Source organism: Pleurodeles waltl, chromosome 3_1, assembly GCF_031143425.1.
Source record: "Pleurodeles waltl isolate 20211129_DDA chromosome 3_1, aPleWal1.hap1.20221129, whole genome shotgun sequence".
Classification (NCBI taxonomy): Eukaryota; Metazoa; Chordata; class Amphibia; order Caudata; family Salamandridae; genus Pleurodeles; species Pleurodeles waltl.
The window spans coordinates 1219833788-1219854800 of NC_090440.1; the positions used below are offsets into that span (position 1 = coordinate 1219833788).

The following is a 21013-nucleotide window of genomic DNA, read 5'->3' on the forward strand; positions in this document are numbered from 1 at the left end:
GTCTTTCTACGTGGGAACACCTCTGCAAGCTTCTTCACGACGTGGTTCATCCATCCTCCAAAGGGGAAGTTCCTAGTCCTCTTCGTTCTTGCAAAATACCAAGCTTCTTCCATCCGGTGGCAGCTTCCTTGCACCCTCAGCTGGCATTTCCTGGGCTCCTGCCCACTCTCGACACTGTCGCGACTCTTGGACTTGGTCCCCTTATCTTCCAGGTACTCCGGTCCGGAAATCCACTGTTGTTGCATTGCTGGTGTTGGTTTTCCTTGCAGAATCCCCCTATCACGACTTCTGTGCTCTCTGGGGGTTGTAGGTGGACTTTACACCTACCTTACAGGGTCTTGAGGTGTGCTATTTTTCTAACCCTCACTGTTTCCTTACAGTCCCAGCGACCCTCTACAAGCTCACATAGGTTTGGGGTCCATTTGTGGTTCGCATTCCACTTTTGGAGTATATGGTTTGTGTTGCCCCTATACCTATGTGCTCGTATTACAATCTATTGTAACTTTACACTGCTTGCATTACTTCCTTTTGCTATTACTGCATATTTTTGGTATTGTGTACATATATCTTGTGTACTCACTGAGATACTTTTGGCATATTGTCATAAAAATAAAGTACCTTTTATTTTTAGTATATATGTGTATTGTGTTTTTTTATGATATTGTGCGTATGACACCAGTGGTATAGAAGGAGCTTTGCATGTCTCCTAGTTCAGCCTAAGCTGCTCTGCTATAGTTACCTTCGATCAGCCTAAGCTGCTAGAAACACTTCTTCTACACTAATAAGGGATAACTGGACCTGGCACAAGGTGTAAGTACCTCTGGTACCCACTACAAGCCAGGCCAGCCTCTTACAGGGTGTTAATTTGTAAATGGGCGGGGTCCCCTTTTAGCACACCGACCACAAATAGATTTGTCCAGACGCTACGTGATTGTCACTGGGCGCCTAGATGGCCGTGACATTGCACTAGGGAGCATATATGGCCCCAGGCAGTGATGCCCCCTCCCTTGCTATTCACCATTGCCATGGAGCCCCTTGCGAGTTCTGCCCACATGGGAACAATATACCTTAAGACGAGGGACCGCACACATTACATAGCACTATATGCTGCTCCTGTCGATGACCAAGATAACATGAGAAATGCCTGTGTGCTTCTAGAATGCTTTGGCTTTCTCTCTGGACTCTGTGTCAATTGGCGTAAGACCTGTTTGTTTCTTACGCGTACGTGCAGGTATCCACCAGAGGAATTGGGAGCTCTGCAATGGGAGCCTAGATCCCTTCACTACCTGGGGATCCATGTGCATCATGAGTCAGCAGACCTGCTTGAAGGAAATGTGGGGAGACCTATCAGGACACTACGAGGCAATGTTGCCTCCTGGTGCATGCTGCTGCCTTCTGCGGCGGGCAGGGTGGCATTGCTGAAGATGGTAGCGCTGCCCCAGCTATTGTATTACTTCACAACGTTACTGGTCTGTATACCCCAGTCGTACTTGCGAGATCTAGATCAGCTTGTCACAGGTTTCCTTTGAGGCACAGGACTCAGGAGAGTGGTGTTAACCACCCTACAGCGACCAATGACCGCTGGGCGGGTTGGCGGTTCCCGTCTTTGAGGCCTATTACTTGGCATCCTTGGCTCACTCAGTGGGTGGCCTGCAGCCGAGCAAGGAGAACCCCTTCCCCCCCACTGCCCCTGAAACCACTGCATTAGCTAGGGTCCTCCTTAGACTCCTGAACACCAGAGCCCATGACTGCCGAGTTCCAAGTCATGCAGCAATGCTGGGTGATAAGTCTCCGGAACGTGCATATTTGCTCCCCATACTCCTCGGACATTCCACTGAGGTTTCTAGAGGTGCTATCCCATGAGGTGGATTGGGGTAGACTGGCAACTTGGCGAGAGGCAGGAGTGATAACATTGGGGGCACTCTTCGAAGAAGGGATTCTTTCTTTCGAATAGCGCTGCCTTCGATATGATCTTCCCAGGGTGCATTTCCTTCTGCATGGGGCACTTACATTAGCTATCAGTAAGTCCTGGAAATCTGGGCTCACAGAGCCACGACAGGCAGCATGCTTTCAGTATGTGCTGACTGCATCGGGGGCTTACAAAATGGTTACTTGCCTCTATAGGAGAATGGGGGAAGTCCTCACAGTCCAGCTGACAGCACTGAAGGCTAAATGGGAGGTGGATTTGGGGGTGAATATTGCAGACCGAGATTGGGAGAGTGTACTTTACAACATGGTGAAGGCCACTAGGAATGCCAGATTTAAACGCATTAATTTCTATGAGTTGCATAGAGCGTACCTCAATCAGGGGAAGATAAACAAGTTTTATAGGACCGCAGAGGCGACATGCCCCATATGCGGAGAAATAGGCATGGAGTTTCACCATATGCTCTGGGATTGCCCAGAGTTATGCACTTTTTGGGGTGGCGTAGCCAGAACCTTGACCACAGTCATTGAAAGGGACATCCCTACACAGCACAGCACTGCCTGCTCGGCTGGTTCCCTCATACACCCAAGAACAAAGTCATAAGTCTATTTCAAGACCTGGCCTTGGTGATGGGAAAGCTGGAAATTGCCCGCAACTGGAAGAATCCACGGGCCCTACAATGACAACCTGGAAAACGTACTGAACCCATGGAGCTGGGTATTATGTCTTTATTGTCTGCGTGTAACTACAAACTCAATATTCTAAACCTGCATTCACTTCACCATTTTCTTACACGTACGTCACTGTTTTAAGTAGTCCATCAGGAGCCAAAAGGGTTCTGTCAATAATAACTCACATGGCACTACATCTCCCCATCTGCTAAATATAAAAATTTCATTTTTTACAAATATATATACATACAATCATAGTTCTTCAATGAGCCTTTGTGGCACTCTGATTATTCATCCCGATCATGTCTTCAGAAACTGTAAACCAGCAATGGAAGTGTCTGTGATCTGCAGTGGTGATGCAAGAGCAACAGCAGTCAGGGGGTTTTCAATTGTCTTTTGAGAAACATTCTCCATGCTGACATCACTATCTGATGTGTGGTGAGCTACATGTCGGAAATACAAGGAATCTCTCATAATGGACTTCCCAGGATGTTGAGCAGTCACCATGTGTCCTTTGCTGGTCACAGCATGGAATGGCTCAGCATCAAAGGGAGCATCAGACTTCCGTTTTCTTGACTGAATGACAAACATTTGATCTCCTCTTGAAAACAATGTCTTTTGCATGGCGTCGCTTGTCTGCATAGGCCTTCATTTTCCCTTTATAATCCAGTCTTCCTCAGTACTTGATCTTCTGTTGGATCATTGAGAACTTGGTCATCATGGCTCTCCTGAACATCAAAGTTGCAGGGCTATCACCTGTGGTTGAGTGAGGGGTCGAACGGTAAGCTCGCAGGGTAGAACTTAAGGCAGTTTTAAGGTGAACTTTTCCAATACAGCATGTTGATCATCTTTGTTCAGTTTACCCATGAAACGTTCAGCAAGGTCATTGGCCTGTGGCCAAAGAGATGTGCTTTTCTGATGCTTCATATTAAGATGACTGACAATGTCTCTGAATTCTCGACTGTTGAAAGGTGGGTCATTGTCAGATTTTAAGATCACAGGAACACCCCATGTTGCAAAGATGCCATCTAATCTCACAATGACTTTCTTGAGTGGTGGATGAGAGATCTTCTATCAATGGAAAACTGGAGTACTCATCAAGAATCACTATCAGGTGATATCTATTGTCAAGAGGGCTGGAAAAGTCAACAGCAGTTTTTTTTTGCATACATGGTTTGGCAACTCTGACATGCTTAAGGTGTCTTGAGTGGTTTTCGATGACAGACAGTTGTATAGATGACAGGCCTTCAACTCTTTTTCACCTCTCAGTAGAATGAGGAAACCAGACTCTGTCTCAGAGAGCTTGTTTTGTGGCATCAATTCCATGATGTCCTTCATGGTCCACTTAATTTTTGGTGCAGTCTCTTCAGAATAACAATTCACGCCCCCCCCTCAGACTAATGCCTTTGTGGGTTATGAACACTTTATCTTTAACATTTTGGTATTCCCTGTCACTGGCAAGGGGTTGAGTGTGCTGGTTCCAAGACTGTTGTGTAATGTCTTTTGGTTTTAACATGTCACTATCTTGACTCGTGTAAGTGACAGTTTGCTCCAACAATATAGTAGCTGGTGTGTTTGATTTCATAATAAAATGTATGTAGGCTTCAGACATCTTGGAAAGAGTGCCATGACACTGTATAGGCACTCTGGAGAAGTATTCGGCAAGGTTTTCATCTTTCCCTGGACGGTGCACTATTATGTAGTTGTATTTTTGTAATCATAGACCCCATCGTTCAATGTGAGGAGGCATCTTGGCCTTTTGAGGTCCCGAAGAGGGTCAACAATGCTTGATTACCTGTCACAAGTGTAAAAGGCTTCCGTATAAGAACACATGGAAATGTTCACAAGCCCACACCACTGCTAAACTTTCTTTCTCAGGTTGCGAATAAGCATGTTCAGTTTGGGACAAGCTTTTGCTTCCATATGCTACAATATGCCTTGGAGCAAATGGGTGTCTGCTGTGCTGTGCAAGGATTGCACCTAATTCACCTGAGCTAGTTAGTATCAACAACAATTTCTGTATGAAGCTTTGGATTAAAATATGCTATTTCACTAGCGTTCTCAACAGCTTGTTTGATTCTCTTAAAGCTTTGCTCGCATTCATGTGACCAATGAAATGAAACATTCTTATTTGTCAAGACTCTCAATGGATCACTAGCGCTTGCAAAGTCTCGTATGTATCTGGAACAGTACCTGGCCATGCCTAGAAATGAATGTAACATGGAAACATCTTGTGGGGGACTGGCAGTTGATAATGCTTGCAGTTTAGCTGGATCAGGTGTCATACCACCATCCGAAAATACATTGTTCAAGAACTTTAGCTTTGTCTTATGGAATTCAAATTTCTCAGCATTCAAAGTTAAATCTGCATCAACAAGTAAACAACATGCTTGAGAGCTGTATTGTGCTCCTTCTGTGTAGCTCCGCAAACGAATATGTCATCAATATGGGTGAAAGCATTCATGACAGGCTTTATGATATGTCAAATGACATCTTGTAAAAGCTCTGCAACTGATAGCACACAAAACTTGGGGCCCGCCCTCAAGTTTGACTGAAAAAACGTTCGGTGCCATGATGGTCTGCCCACCGTATTTAGGTGCTCGCGGTCCAATAGACTTTAAACCACCCGAGTCCCGCTGACTGCGTCAAGCATTCCCATCCACCGCAATTACGCCATTGGAAAGTGTGGCTGACGACGAGACTTCAGCCACACTTATTGTCGAGCAGATTTGGATGTGCTATCCTGCCAAGCAAAAAGTGTCAGTCCGAACTCCACTTCTGACTTGGCAAATGGGGGGAGGGTGGGGTAAGAGAGTGTAAATCCACCTTTTCTCCTGATTCTACTTCAGTTTCTTGCTGCACACAACTGGACTGGACCCTCCGTCGCTTCTGCCATTGGACCACAGGGAAAACACGACCCCTCCGTTGCTGAACATGAAGGTAGGCAACGCTCATTGGCTGTGTACATTGGGGGGGTCACTGCACATGAGCTAGGGACCACTGTAGACATATATGTGTCACAGTATTTTTTTTAATTACTGTGACATGCATATGTCGGGGACACGTGTGGGTCAGACATGGATTGGGGGGACACTGGTACGCAACACATATCATCACACACAACTGTCATTATGGTGCCAGTATTCATTGAAGTTAATGCTGACACAACAGTGACTGTACTTTAATGCTTGTCAACTGTGCCAATGTGTGCACATTGCAAGGGGACTTGTACCTGTCATGTTGTGCATGCAGTTGTGTGTGAGTCGGTACATGTATATCTGTGTGCAATTGGCTGGGTGAGGTGGAGGGAGATGTAGTGGGTGATGTGGTTGTGTTAGTATGTGTGCCACTTGTAGATGGCATGGATGTTGTTGTGTATGTTGTATTGCGTTGTTGCATGTAATATTCAGGTGCATGTTTGTTGTGTGGCAGTCCTTGTTGTGATGTGTGTAGTTGTGCTTGTGTGTGCATATGTTTGTGTAGATGAGTTTGTAGTTGCTGTGGTTGTGTCCTGTGTGGGTGAAGTGTCACTAGTGTGTGTATGTTGTGTGATGGATGTATGTCAATATATGTTTGCAGCATGTATGTGTTGTGTTGGAAAGGCAATGGATATTGGTGTGTTGCATTGTGTGTGATGCAGGGGGACACAAATTTGATGGTAGAGTGTATGTGTGTGACTTACCTGTATTCCACGGCCACTGGCATTGTCTGATGTCCATTAGGTCGAGTGCTGTTCTCCTTCTGTCAGCAAACTGTCAGGAGGACACTGCCTATACTACTGTAACATCTAAATATGGTGGGTGGGTCTGATGGCTAAGAACAGCGCTTCATCGTGGGGTATGAATACGGCAGGGGGAACACTGTCAACTTGACGGTCTCATTGGTCCTTTGTCAATGCGGCTTGGCGGTAGCATAGTCAAGATCTAAATCAGGCCCTTAGTCTTTTATATCAAAATAGGCCAATATTTGTAGAAAAGGGTTTTTATGTACCTGCAATTCTCCTGAAGTTCCAACTGATAATATCCTTTATTTAAATCAAGGTGATAGACCTTCCCACCATTCAATTGTGTTATGTCAGCAATGTGCCGACCTGGATATTCAGTTGCCTTGTTCAGCTGACGCATATGCACACAGATGCATTCAGCTCCTTTACTGTCCTTTTTGGGTACTACCACTATGGGAGAAACCCATGGCATTGGACCAGTAGAACGCTCAGTGATACGTTTAAGTAATGATTAGAGTTCCTTTTCAACAGCTTCTTGTAAATGAAATGCAATTCATCTGTGAGCAACAGAACGGACGTCCTCATTGATATCCAGTTGTACTTTCATAGTCATAAGTTTTCCTAACCCATGAAATGATTAAGGGAACTGACTTACTGTTTCATGGTGAGCATTCATGTTGTAGTTCACTGAGATAGGTCCAATATCAATAGATGTGCTGAAATGGAGTAAACAGGCACTTGATGCCATACCTTGAAGCACATGAATGGGTGCTTGCACTTTTGTCTTCTTGCATTTCGTCGTTGCTATGAATAAACCTTGACTTTTCAAAAGGGTCGATGCAGCCTGTGTGTGTGTGTGTTTGTGTGTGTATATATATATATATATATATATATATATATATATATATATATATAATATTACTTTTTGGTGGCGTTATTCATGGCAATGGAGATAGTTCATGATATTTCTCCTTGTGAATAATGTTTATTGACACATCACTATCAATAATGAAAGGTATTTAACAACTGTTTGCTTTCGGTGTAATCTTAGGACAATGTTTGAATGAATTTGGTGCTTTTTTCATATCAAATTTTCTTTGACTGGTGTTTTTCTTCACATGCAGCCAGTTCAACATGCGCACATTTTTCTGAGGTAAACATTGACCTTGCACACCCATTCTCTTCACTTTCACGTGGTATTGATACTGAAGAACTTTTTGATGATAATCTAGATGACCATCAACTTCGTTTATCGATTTTCTCAACTGGTGTTGGCGCTTGGCCTTGTGGGCATGTGTCAAAAGTTCCTTCTGGAACATTTGGGAGGGTATTTTGTCTTCTCACCATGACACACTCACTTTTTCTTTCGCAAACCGTTATAAAATGGTTCTCTTTCCTACAGCCTTTGCATATCTGTCCAATGGTGGGGCATTTACCTTCGTGTGGAAACGAAAATCCACACCTGAAATACTTCTTTTTCCGTGGAGACATCACCTTGTGTCCTTCAGCCGTGTGCTTCTGCTTGCTTTTCATGTTCATGACTGACTCACTTTGGGCACCTCCGGCCTCCATGTCAGCAGCTTGCTGATCAGCATGCACTTCAGCTCTGGCAGCCATGAGAACTCTCTCCAGACTAATGTGGTCATTACAACATTGGTGATAAAAGCCGCTTACCGCCGTGCAGAAGACTGCCAACACGAGGCCGCAGAATTCACCACAGCTATTACGACCCACATCCCGAAATCCGACAAAATTCAGACACCCACACAAGTCCGCCACACCAAAGGTCAGTGATAAATTGGCGAAAGCAAAACCTCCATCGTCACGCCAACAGAAATACGCCCATGCTATCACGACCCACGAATCCACGCGGCGGTCTTTCAACCGCGGTATTCCATTGGCGGTGCACACCGCCGCGCTCAAAATACACACACTCTTACAAAACACAGCCACATTGGACAATTCTAAATACACACACCTGATACACATACACACACCACTCCCACACACCCAATACAATATAAAACACACACCCACATCACCCGCAAACCCCTACGACCAAAATTTCAGAAAGAAGGCCAGAGAGACACCACCATCCACAAACTAGCAGCCACAGGCACTCAACACCATTACCCACACTACTTCCACGCACAAAACACCACACACCACTACATATCACCACACTTATCACCACATACAGCACCCCACACATCACCTACACCATCCCATGGCACGGCAAAGACACCCCAGGTTCTCGGAGGAGGAGCTCAGGGTCATGGTGGAGGAAATCGTCCGGGTAGAGCCACAGCTATTCGGATCACAGGTGCAGCACACCTCCATAGCTAGGAAGATGGAGCTATGGCGAAGAATAGTCTACAGGGTCAACGCAGTGGGACAGCACCCAAGAAATCGGGACGACATCAGGTAGAGGTGGAACGACCTACGGGGAAGGTGCGTTCCGTGGTCTCAAGACACAACATTGCGGTACAGCGGACTGGCGGCGGACCCCCACCTCCTCCCCCACAACTAACAACATGGGAGGAGCAGGTCTTGACTATTCTGCATCCTGAGGGCCTCACAGGAGTCGGTGGAGGAATGTGTACATATATCTTGTGTATATTTGGCATCCTCATACTGAGGGTACTCACTGAGATACTTTTGGCATATTGTCATAAAAATAAAGTACCTTTATTTTTAGTATATCTGTGTATTGTCTTTTCTTATGATATTGTGCATATGACACCAGTGGTATAGTAGGAGCTTTGCATGTCTCCTAGTTCAGCCTAAGCTGCTCTGCTATAGCTACCTTCTATCAACTGCAAGAAACCCCTCTTCTACACTAATAAGGGATAACTGGGCCTGGTACAGAGTGTAAGTACCCCTTGGTACCCACTACAAGCCAGGCCAGCCTCCTACAATTGGACCCTATGGGTCCCAGGAGCCAATGATGATGTACGCCGGCGGTGATGGTACGCACCGCCGCGGACGTGACCGCCATTTTCTATCTGTTCAATCACTCGATACCTGATCTTCGACAGGAGAGGACCTACACTGCAAGTGCTGCTGTGACCTTGGTCTGGAAGAGACAATGGCTCATGTGTCTGGGGAAAGGACCCCTGCCTTCACTGCAGAGGAGTTGGAGAAGCTCGTGGACGGGGTCCTCCCCAGTACACGCTACTCTACGGTCCTCCAGACCAACAGGTAAGTACACAGGGAGCACGTTGTATGGGCTATGGCTGTGTGGAGAGGGCTGGTTGTAAGAATGAAGGGGGCACAGTTCTGCGTGCTTGAAGGACTGTGAATGCATGTGCCACATGGCAAGGGTAGGGATGTGGGCCACTCACTTCGGCGCAGTTGGTAATTACTTCTCTTCTTCCCCTGTACATGTCATGTAGGTCGGCGCCCACCAGAAGAAGGATATTTGGCGTGCCATCGCCAAGGACGTCTGGACCCTGGGGGTCCACCACAGACGGAGCACCCACTGATGGAAAAGATGGGAGGACATTCGCCGCTGGAGCAAGAAGATGGCGGAGGCTCAGCTGGGGATGGCCTCCCACCGTGGAAGGGTCGAACCATGACCCCCCTGATGTTCCCGATCCTGGCGGTGGCCTACCTGGAGTTGGATGGGTGCTTGAGGGCATCACAGCAGACACAAGGGATTGAGTACAACATCATTCAGCGGACTTTGCACGCAGTGAAGGTGTCTGGGTGGGGGAGGAGGGCTGTGGGCTTCCCTAGGCCAGGGCGAGTTCCGTAGGCTAGGCCCCTCCGTAATGCAGGCCATGTGAAACCGCACCCCACCTTTGTAGAGTGCCAAGTACAGGTATACATGCCCCTGTGTCATCTATGTGTGCAGATGTCGACCATAGCCATGTAGGAAATATCCCAGGAATTGCATCTGTAGAGCCCAACAGCGCGACGTAGTGCAGGGGACTGCTGTGTCTGTATTGTCTGCCAACGGTAGTAGTAAGCCATGCACTCAACCTGTCTTTCTTCTGTCGTCGTCCCCCCTTTTTGTGGTCTCCCTGTTCTTGTGTGCATCAGCATCATCAGGCGGAGGTACAGTGGCACCGGAGCATAAGGGAGCTGCATCCCACATGGCCATGGAGGGCCACACCACGGACTCGGAATACACCAGTGGGACGGAGGGCAAGGGGAGCAACACAGCGGTCACAGGATCAGCAACCAGCGACACAGACTCGTCCTCAGATGGGAGCTCCCTTGTGGTGGCGGCAAAATCTGTGCCCCCCACTTCTACAGGTACAGCCGCCATCCCCCCCCTACAAGCACCGCCCTCCCAGAAGCCCCTCAGCCTTCGCCCCGTGCCCACTCACCCAGGAGGGTGGGCATGACCTTCGCTCCAGGCACCTCAGGCCCTGCCCCTGTCACCTCTGCTGCCCTCAGTGAGGAGGCCATTGGCCTCCTCAGGTCCCTCACTGTTGGGCAGTCTACCATCCATTTTGAATGCCATCCAGGGTGTAGAAAGGGAATTGCAACACACAAATGCATTCCTGGAGGGTATTCATTCTGGTCAGGCTGCCCTTCATCGAACCCTGCAAACTCTGGCCTCAGCACTGATGGCAGCCATTGTCCCTGTCAACTTCCTCCACCCAGACCCAATCCCCTGTACCCCAGCCTATTCCAGGCACACCATCAGACCAGCCTGCACACACCTCACCACACAAGGGAAGCTCAGGCAAACATAAGCACCACACATCCCACGGGCACTCACGCAAGCATCACACACATACAAACACACCAACATCCACTGCCTCCACTGTGTCCCCCTCCTCGTCGTCTCCCTCCTCCCTCCCAGTCTCGTCTACACTCTCACCTGCATGCACTACCCATACAGCCACTACGTCCTGCACCAGCACACCCACCAGCACACCCCGCTCACGTGCACTCACCACTCCCATTTCCACGTCCCCTGTGTCCTCTCCCAGTGTGTCTGTGACGCCCCCTCCAAAGATACACAAACGCAGGCACACACCCACCCAACAGCCATCCACCTCACGACAGCCTCCAGCCCATGCACCTTCACCCAAAGTCACCTAACGTACACCTCCTACAACCAATACCTCTTCCTCCACTCCCAAATCCTCTCCAGCTACCCGTCCCAGTGTTCCTAAGAAACTTTTCCTGGCCAACCTTGACCTCTTTCCCACCACCCCCCCTCCAACTCATAGGTCCCGGACTAGAACCTCAGCTAAAAAATCACCGGGACCAGTGGTGCCTGTTACAGGTATGTGGAGTGCACCAGCCACCAGGCCAGCCAGTGTGGCACGGAGCCACAGCACAGCCAGTCCCCCCCCCCTGTGAAGCACCAGAAGTTGTACAGTGCCCGGCGGGAGAGGGGGAAGACTCCAGCCAGCAAAGCCGCTCACAAAGGTCCTTGGGGGTAGTGTCAACTCAGCTGTGACTCTTCCCAAGGTGGGGAAGGGGCAGAAGAAATCTCCAAAGTTTGGGAGGAGCAGCACGACGGAGAAGACCGCCATCATCCCCGCTGCCCAGGAGGACACCGCCAGAGTCACTGGCCAGGAGGCCAGCCCAATCGTCACTGGCCAGGAGGCCACCGCCAGCCCCAGAGTCACTGCCCAGGAGGCCAGCCCCAGAGTCACTGGCCAGGAGGCCACCGCCAGCCCCAGAGTCACTGGCCAGGAGGCCACCGCCAGCCCCAGAGTCACTGGCCAGGAGGCCACCGCCAGCCCCAAAGTCACTGGCCAGGAGGCCACCGCCAGCCACAGCCCAGCTGACCGATGAAGGACCGCCAGCCACAGGCCTGCTGGGCAATGAAGGACCGCCTTGACAAGCACCGCTGAACAGGCCAGGGACTGCTGAACAAGGCAAAGACCGCCATGGCAAGCACCGCTGAACAGGTCAGAAACTGCCAACTCAAGCACCGCTTAACAGGGCAAAGACCGCCATGGAATGCAGCGTTAAACAGGGCAAGCACCGCTGAACAGGCCAGGGACCGCTGAACAAGGCAAAGACCGCCAACTCAAGCCCCGCTGAACAGGGCAAAGAACGCCATGGAATGCACCGCTGAACAGGGCAAGCACCGCTAAACAGGCCAGGGACCGCTGAGCAAGGCAAAGACCGTCATGGCAAGCACCTCTGAACAGGGCAAGCACTGCTGAACAGGTCAGAAACTGCCAACTCAAGCACCGCCGAACAGGGCAAAGACTGCCATGGCAAGCACCGCTAGCCCATTAGCGGCAGGGGCAGTGACGCAACTGGGACCGTCACGGGGTGAGTGCTGCACTCTGGGCACCAGTCCCCCTCCTGAAACAGTGGAGACATGCATCCACTCCATCTGTCCTGTACAGGATGAAGCACTCTGGGCACCAGTCCCCCTCCAGACATGCATTCACTTGAGAGACTGTGGCTTTGCACTCCCCAGGATGGTACAGTGGGCAAACCACCCATTGTATAGACTTGATAGACTGTGGCTTTGCACTCCCCAGGATATGGCAGTGGGCAACCCACCCACTGTAGGGACTTGAGAGACTGTGGCTTTGCACTCCCCAGGATATGGCAGTGGGCAAACCCACCCACTGTAGAGACTTGAGAGACTGTGGCTTTGAACTCCCCAGGATGGTACAGTGGGCAACCCATCCACTGTAGAGACTTGTGAGTCTGTGGCTTTGCACTCCCCAGGATACATCAATGGGCATGGAGCCCCCTCGTGGATCTGGCATGATGCACTCATCCGGCTGAGTTGCCCCCTCTTCCCTTCCCCCCGAGGTGCCTGTTGTATTTCTATCTGATGCCCCTGCAGTGTTCTCTCCATTTTGATCAGGTATCTAGTGTGGGCCTCGCCCATGCACTTTGGGCCCAGTGGTCCACGGACAATGAATGGTGCATTACCTGCACTACTAATCGTGGTGTATATTTTGTTTAATGTGTATATATATATATCTGTATATATTTGGTTACGCTATTTTGATATATTACAATGGTTCAACTCATTTCCTTTTGTCTTTGCATTCTTCTGGGGGGGTTGGGGGTTGTTACTGTAATGTTTGGATATGCATTGGTGTGTGTGTTGTAGTGGGTGAGGGTCGGGTGGGGGTTGAGATGTTGGTTGTGTGTGTCCCTGTGTTTTTCCCTCCCCCTCCCCTATGTCGTAGGTGCAGTACTCACCGTGGTCTTCGCCGCCGGCGTTGTTGATCCTCGTATAGGAGCAGGAAGACTATCGCTGGCAGAATATGGAGTTCCGGCTCCATGGTGTCGTAGTTCCTCGTGGAGTGTGTAGAGGTGAGCATTTTCCCTTTGAAATGGCTGTTTCCGCCATGTTTTTATCCGCGGTGAAACCGCCCCGGAAAAGGTGGTGGATTGGTAGGTTGTGATACTGTGGGCGGTACATTGTCCTCCGCCTGTCTGTTGGCGGTGACCGCCGCGCTGTTTGTCTGTACCGCCACGGCGTTTGGAGTGTTAAAGTGGATGTCTTTGTTGGCGGTTTCCGCCACAGTCATAATTCAAATTTTTTTACCGCCGGCCTGTTGCCGGTTTTACCGCCGCATTAACACGGACCGCCAGGGTTGTAATGACCCCCTAAGTGTTTCGTCGTCTGAATGAATCTGACAGGCATCCATCAGTAACTATGAGACATTTTGCTTTATCATGAATAAATTAATTGAACTTAGTATTTGATGAGCTTATCCAGTCTCTCAACATATGTCTATGGTTTCACCAACTCTGTCGTTCGTGACTAAAAATGTACCTTTCATAATCTACATTCTGCAATGGATTGAATTTGAGATTTAAAGCTTCTTTAATTTTATAGAATGTAAATTTGTCAGCTCACCACATTTTCTTAATGCCTTCTTTCGCACCCTCACCTGCAAAATTAAGGTATATGATAACCTTCTTGCTATCTGTTTCTTCTAGCGCTTCAATAAAATCATCAAATGTCTCTATCCAAGCAGTCCATCTATTGCCAATATTCTGCTTTTTGTTGGTATTGAATGATGGTGGTGGTTTCAGAAAGGCAGGGGGATTATAAACATTTGTGGAACTCAATGATGTAGAAAATATCGTTCCCCCCCACACTGCTTGGTGGTCTTTGTGAAATTGCCAGTTGTTGCGTCTTCCCCCTGGGTACCCACCAATGACTATGCCACACACATAGCTGGGTATTATACGTCTTTATCTGCATGTGACCGCAGACTCAATATTCTAAACCTGCATTCACTTCACATTCTCGAACACTTACATCACAGTTTTACTGAGTCCATCAGGAGCTAAAAGAGTTCTATCATTAATAAATGATGCACAAAATGTAATGGGAGGTAGTGTTGCATTTTATGCTTTATTTTCACCATGAGCTTAAAGGTTTGAGTAAACAAAATAATGAAAGAATTGAATTTGTAAATTGAGCCATTATTTCCGGGATGTGGATTTAAAAGGTACCCAAGGTAATTTGGGCTGATTTGGAAGCAGCCTATGTAGTTTGGAGACACAGACACTTTTGCACTATAATATCCAACCCAGCAGCCTTTGGACAACCCAATCCACTTATAAACAATTTATACTCTGGTACAGTTGCCACAACCAACTTCAAATCAGTTTTAAATGCTCATCAAGATGGATATCCTTAAGGTCAATTACCAATGTACTAACAATAAATGAAGCCCATAGGCTAGTAAATGGGTGTGTATGCAACAAAAGTTGAATCAAAACTTTAGTAAAAGACATGACCATAGTTGACTGTCTACAGCATAACCCCTCTCACTACTTTAATGGAATGTTTTGGGATTAGCCACACTTTCCAGAGATTAGATCTCTTGTTCTTTCTTGGTTTATAATAATCTAAGCTGCACTCTGTCCTGGGCCTTTTAGCAAAAGAATGCTATTTGAACTACATGTCAAAAACTTCACGTTCTCCGGCCTCCTGATTTATAGACCTCCTGGCCCTTTGAAACAGTTTAGGGTCTCCCTAGTAGAGTGTACCTCGTCACTTGTGCTCCAGTTATCTAATTTCAATATCATCGGAGACTTGAATTTGCATCTTGATCAACCCAATTATAAGTAAAGTTGAGAACGCATTAATAACCTGGCTACTTTGCAGCTAGTTCAGCTGGTAAAATGCACCACACATGGAGCCAGCCAACATGGCTAACCTAAAAACAGTTGTGTCTATCCCAGTGACCTGGTCAGACCATCACATTGTACCTATCCCTTTAGATTTACCAACACTAAGACTAATATCATTACTAACTATGCAACGAAAAGGCACTGGTATAAGCTGGATCCATCTGCCTTCTCAGACTTCATCCAAAGAAGTGTTCCTCTACTAGCGCCCAACATCTAACAGGCAGAGGAGGCCACCAAAGCGTAGTTAACCTCTGCCGTGGATCACGGATGGGGGTCAGGTTGAGTTGTGAGTGATTGGGGGATAAGAACTCCATGGTGTCTTACGGGGCTCGGATGTACCCATGGTTGTGAACTACTGACCTACAGTTTGAAGCCCTTGCTTGTGGGTGTGTGCACACTGAGCAGTGTACCGGTTGGTTGTGCTGCAAATGTGTTGTGCTCATTTGTTATTATACGTAGTTATGGCAACAGGCTTGCTCTCAACAAATAACTAATAAAAAGAATTTTTAAAAATGAACATAAATATGCAGGTCATGATATTCTAGAAAATATGGCGATTTTTATGATTAGCTTTGACTCCCAATATTTAACCAAAGTGGGTAATTCCATCCCTGAGCAAACTTGGATTCTTCATATTGAGATGCCATAGTTGGACAACTCTTGGTGAGAATCTCCTTAATTCTCATCCCATGCTGTAGCTGCCCTTGACCTCATCCTAACTAGATTTTAGTATTGTTAAATCATCAAATCCTGACAGAGCTCCTGGTCCTGACAGCCTTCCTGATATTCTATTTAAGCCCAATATTTACTTTTGGGCTTTCACTCTTACCACCCTTTATTGCAGTGATTTCAAACTCCAGATTGTTCTGCCTCTCTGGCCAGGATGAATACTACACCTAGTATATAAACAAGCATTGGCAATGCCAATAGGCCTGCCTTTAAAGGAATGTGAACAATAGAATAATATTGGTTACATTTAAAAGGTCAGGTTACAGTTGAACTGTCAAGCCAGACTTAAACATCCATATACATTAATGACTGCCCAAATCCCATCTCTGGTTAATCTGAAGGCCTGAGAGCGCCCCAAAAGTATCAAGGTGGCCCAACATGAGGATGAGGGAATGTCTAGGAGCTGAGAGATAAAAAATGGTGGTGTCAGCATTATGCGATACTAGGTGATTAATGAGCTTCACCCTGATCCCTCATCTAGACATATCCTGTCAGTTCCGAATGGCGAACAGCTTCAGGGCAACAGCGAAAAGGAGCGGCGATGATGGACAACCTTGGCGTGTGCCCCTGCCAAGCAGGCAAGGAAGTATATCTTACCCACTCGCATGCTAGGCTTGGGAACAGTGTACAGTTCTTCCACACACCCCACCACTCCACTTCATGCAAGACATGAATTAACCACTATAAGTTCACAGTAGTGTTAGAACCAGGATTGAACCCACATTGCTTCTCATGTGTCAGATGTAAACTCACCAGTCGCAACCCTTGCAAAGCACTTTTGTATCCGTATTAATCATCATGAGCGGTCCATGGGACGATGGATCTGAGCTATCAGAACCAGCCTTCAGCATTATAGAAATGCAACCTTCCCACATGGACAGGGGAGTATACCTGAGTCTCAGGCCTCCAAATAGACCTCCAGTAAGCGTTGAGTAGGAATATGGGAGAAAACTTTGTAGAATTCTGCAAGGATGCCATTGCTGCCTGGAGCTTTCTCCCTGGATAATTGCTGAAGTGCCTTCCTGATCTCTTCCAAGATAAGATCCATCTGAAGGTCATGGACAGCGGTCTCTCCCAGCCGTGGTAGCAGCAAAAGGGCAACAAATGCAGCTATGGACTCTGGTTCAGGAGAGTGTGAACTAGAATGCACCTGCTCCAGGTCGGATTTGAGGACATTCACTACATATCCCTGCAGGAAGACTTCCTAGCCCTAGGAGTATTTAAGATGGAGTATGTGGGAGAAGTGAGTTTCTCACCAGAGGATCCAAGCTAATAACCATAGAGAGTGGTCTTCCTCCATATGAATAAGTTGGCAATAGGATTTGAGGGAGTATTTCTCCAACCTGTACCTCACATCTGCAACTTGCCACTAAACCACTAACTCCTCCCCACCACGTCATCTGGAGGAAACTGCTGCATACTCACCAATTCATCCTCCCTACAAGTGAGTTCAGCCTGCAGAGTGCGCCTGACCCCACTAGTGGTGCCAACACAACACCCTCGGATCACAGCCTTTATTGCCTCCCACTCAGAGGACCGACGATGTATTAAGGACTAGTTAATCTCAAAGAAATCCGCCAGTGTGTCCACCATTGTCTCTGCCCTCTACATCTTGCAGGATCTCAAGGGTTTGGGGGAGCCTCCAGGTCAAAAGTGACCAAGTACTCTTCCCCCATCCAATCTCACAACAGCTATCAGTGTGATTGGATAAGTAGCAAGACAAATTTGCCACTGTGAGGACCACCCCCTCTTTCCAACGACTCAGACTGTGAAATATGATCCAGTCTACCATAGGTATTATGTGTCGGGTAATCACAGGTAAATTAGTTGAGGTGGGATGATTAGGCCTCCATATGTCGCAGAGGCCCAAGTGAGCAATGACCACCTGGAGTGAGGAAGTCATCTTAGCCTTGGTATTATGGCGTATGGTGTCGAGGGTGCCTATCAAGATCACAATGTAGGATGCAGTTAGTCACCAGTGCATAGGACTCGACAGTCAAACAGCAGTGAAAGGACATCCTGTACTCAGATAAAAATACCCTTCATCATTGTTGGACCCATAAGTATTAACAATGATGATGACCACACCATCAAGTCTGCTTCAGCAGGTAACGACTCTCAATATCCACCTCCATGTACGAAAGGGCAAAGGGAACCCCAGTGCTATCCACATAAGGGCACCCCTTTGAGAAAGTCAAGTAATTGGCATAGTAGACTTGCCCCCTCCATTTTGTGGCCAACTTGGTAGCATCCACTTCTGAGAGATGTCTCCTGTAAGCAGGCTGTTTAGGCAGTGTGTACCTTAAGAAAGGAGAGACCCCTAAAGCATTTCTTATGAAAGACCAACCTCCTTCCAGGAGATGAGCTTACATGTTCTGGCCTTACTCAGCGCTGCTTAAGGCGTATATGGAGATCAAGGCACCCCTCCCCACAATGAGATGGCAGGTCAACAATACAAAACTCACAACCAGTAACCCCCCCAGATGAGTAGAACTAAACAGCATCATACAACTCCAAAAGAATCGATGTGTCAGGACGTACACCATCACAACCCTATCCCCTCCCCCCCCCCCCCCCCCCCAAAGACAACAGTGGGTATCCACTCAACATATGGAAGACACACACTCTCCCACTAATACATTATACACAAAACTCTATGCATGCACAAGGATGCAAGTAAAACCCTGTAATGAATACATCCACTGCAGAGCATCCCCCCACCCCCACAGGAAGCACCCAGAACCTCAAGAGGTGTCGGGAAATAGGCAGAACTTCAATGTCCAGTACTAAGAGCAGGAATAGAACCTAGCATATTCTCCCCCTAGTAGTAAAAAGGGCAGACACTCTCAGACATCCAGGCAACAGCAGTAATTAAAAACCACCCTCCCTGCGGGGGTGAGTAGACCAGAACAATCACCCCCCCATGCAGGCAGTAACATTGCAAACATCCTTTAAAGAAACACAGTGCCAGCGTCAATGTTACTGCATTGGGAAGGAGTATATGAGGCCACTCCATCAGGGGAGATCCCTCTATCAGCGTCTCAGAGACCATTAAAGGCTCATTGGTGGCAGAGTCCTTGGTGCCATCATCTTGGATCACAATGTGCCTGGTGCCCCCCCCCCGCTGCCGCTGATCACCCGCCCCTTGATGTGGGGCCCACCATGGGTGTGGAAGGGGCCTGTATCATTGCAGGGGTGCACAGTGAGCTTATCCGACATGTCTAACCCTGACCAGACTTCCTCAGGGTGCTCAAAGAAGTGCAACTTCCCTGCCACAATGACACGGAGCTTAGCTAGGTAGAGGAGCATATACATAAGTTCAATGCCATGTGACCTCTTCACCTCCAGGAAAGATTTACGCTGCTCCTCAACTTTCTGGGTATAGTCAGGATAAATTGCAATATTGTGATTTTTCAAATTGCACAATGGATGCCTCTCCGGCAGCTCTCAAGAGCGTGTCTGTATCCCAGAAATTTGGGATTTTAACGATGAAGGACCTCTTAGGTGCGCCCGGGTGAGGAACAGGTGCCAGCCACCTGTGCGCCCTTTCTATAACAAAGATGTCAGACAAGTCTCTAGGGCGCAAGGTGTGCCTCACAGAGTTTGCCATGAATCACACTGACGACTTACCCTCCACCCCCTGAGGGAAGCCCAACAGGTGCACATTCCATCCGGCCTTCAGCATCCTGAACCCAATTTTCCAAGGCATTAGAGACCATTGTCAATTGGCAGACTTGGTGCTTCTCCGTTTGCAGGGATGTGATATTGGTTTGCACATTCTCCACCTTATCTGACACTCTGCAAAAAATGGCTCACAGGAGGTTCACATCAATGAAAAGCACTGCAATTTAGTCCTCAGGTGCTGCCCTAGAACCCTTTATAGACTGCAAAAGGGCGGCACACAAAGGCTGTTATGGAAAGACACCTATGAATAGAAACAAACAAGTTAATTCACAAACAATTTGCTGTGGACGTCTCTCCAGCATCTGCAACAGAGAAAAATTCTGAGACTTTTTGGCATATCATTGCCCTTAACTCCGGTCTGAAAAATGGTTTGTCAGCAAGTGAGAACACTGGAAATCTGGTATGGCCATATTAAGGAACTTTACAAACCAAACAAGCTCAACAGTTTTCTCAAGGTGTTGCCTCCAACACAAACTCGTCCCTCCCCATCTTATAAACAGATCTCAGGATATTTTCGAAGAGCTATACCTTGTGCAGCAATTGGACCAGACGAAGTTCCAATCCTGGTGCTAAAAAAACAATCCTTAATTATGGGCTAGTTTACTGGCACCCCTATTTGAATTTTATTTTTCGTAGGGTCATCTGTCAAAATCTTGGAGAGGGACCATTATTATTCCCCTGCATAAGAAAGGAGGTAGACACATCCCCGGAAATTACCACCAAATTTTGCTACTTGATGCAGTGGGGAAAATCTTTGCCATGAGCATATTAGCCATTTAGAGTCTTGGGCACTAAAGGCAAACATTATTCCCTTAGAACAATCTGGCTTCAGAGCAAATTGAGTAAATAGGACAACTTAGCATTTCTGAAGTTTTTATCCGACAAATATGTTGCAAGAAGTAGGTAATTTTTATATGGAGCTTTTATTGACTTTTCTGCTGCTCTTGATTCAGTAGACAAACAGACTTTATGGCTGAAACTGGCGGCTCTCTGTATTCCTAGAGATTTACTTTGTGTGTTACTGTGTCTTCTACATGGTGCAAATGTGATGGTTGGTGTCAATGACCTTTCATCTCCTATCACTATTTTAAACAGGTTAAAACAGGGTGGTGTGTTAACTTCACTTTACCTTTCAGATTTTCCTTCCAATCTTTGGGAAGGGAGACCATTTCCCTAAAA

At 47.5% G+C, this 21013-nt stretch overlaps 1 protein-coding gene across 2 annotated transcripts in view; it reads left to right on the forward strand.

Moving 5' to 3' along the window:
* Positions 1–21013, forward strand: part of SLC37A2 (solute carrier family 37 member 2) — a 1507897-nt gene that overhangs the window by 204007 nt on the left and 1282877 nt on the right. The gene's annotated exons all lie outside the window — the stretch shown is intronic.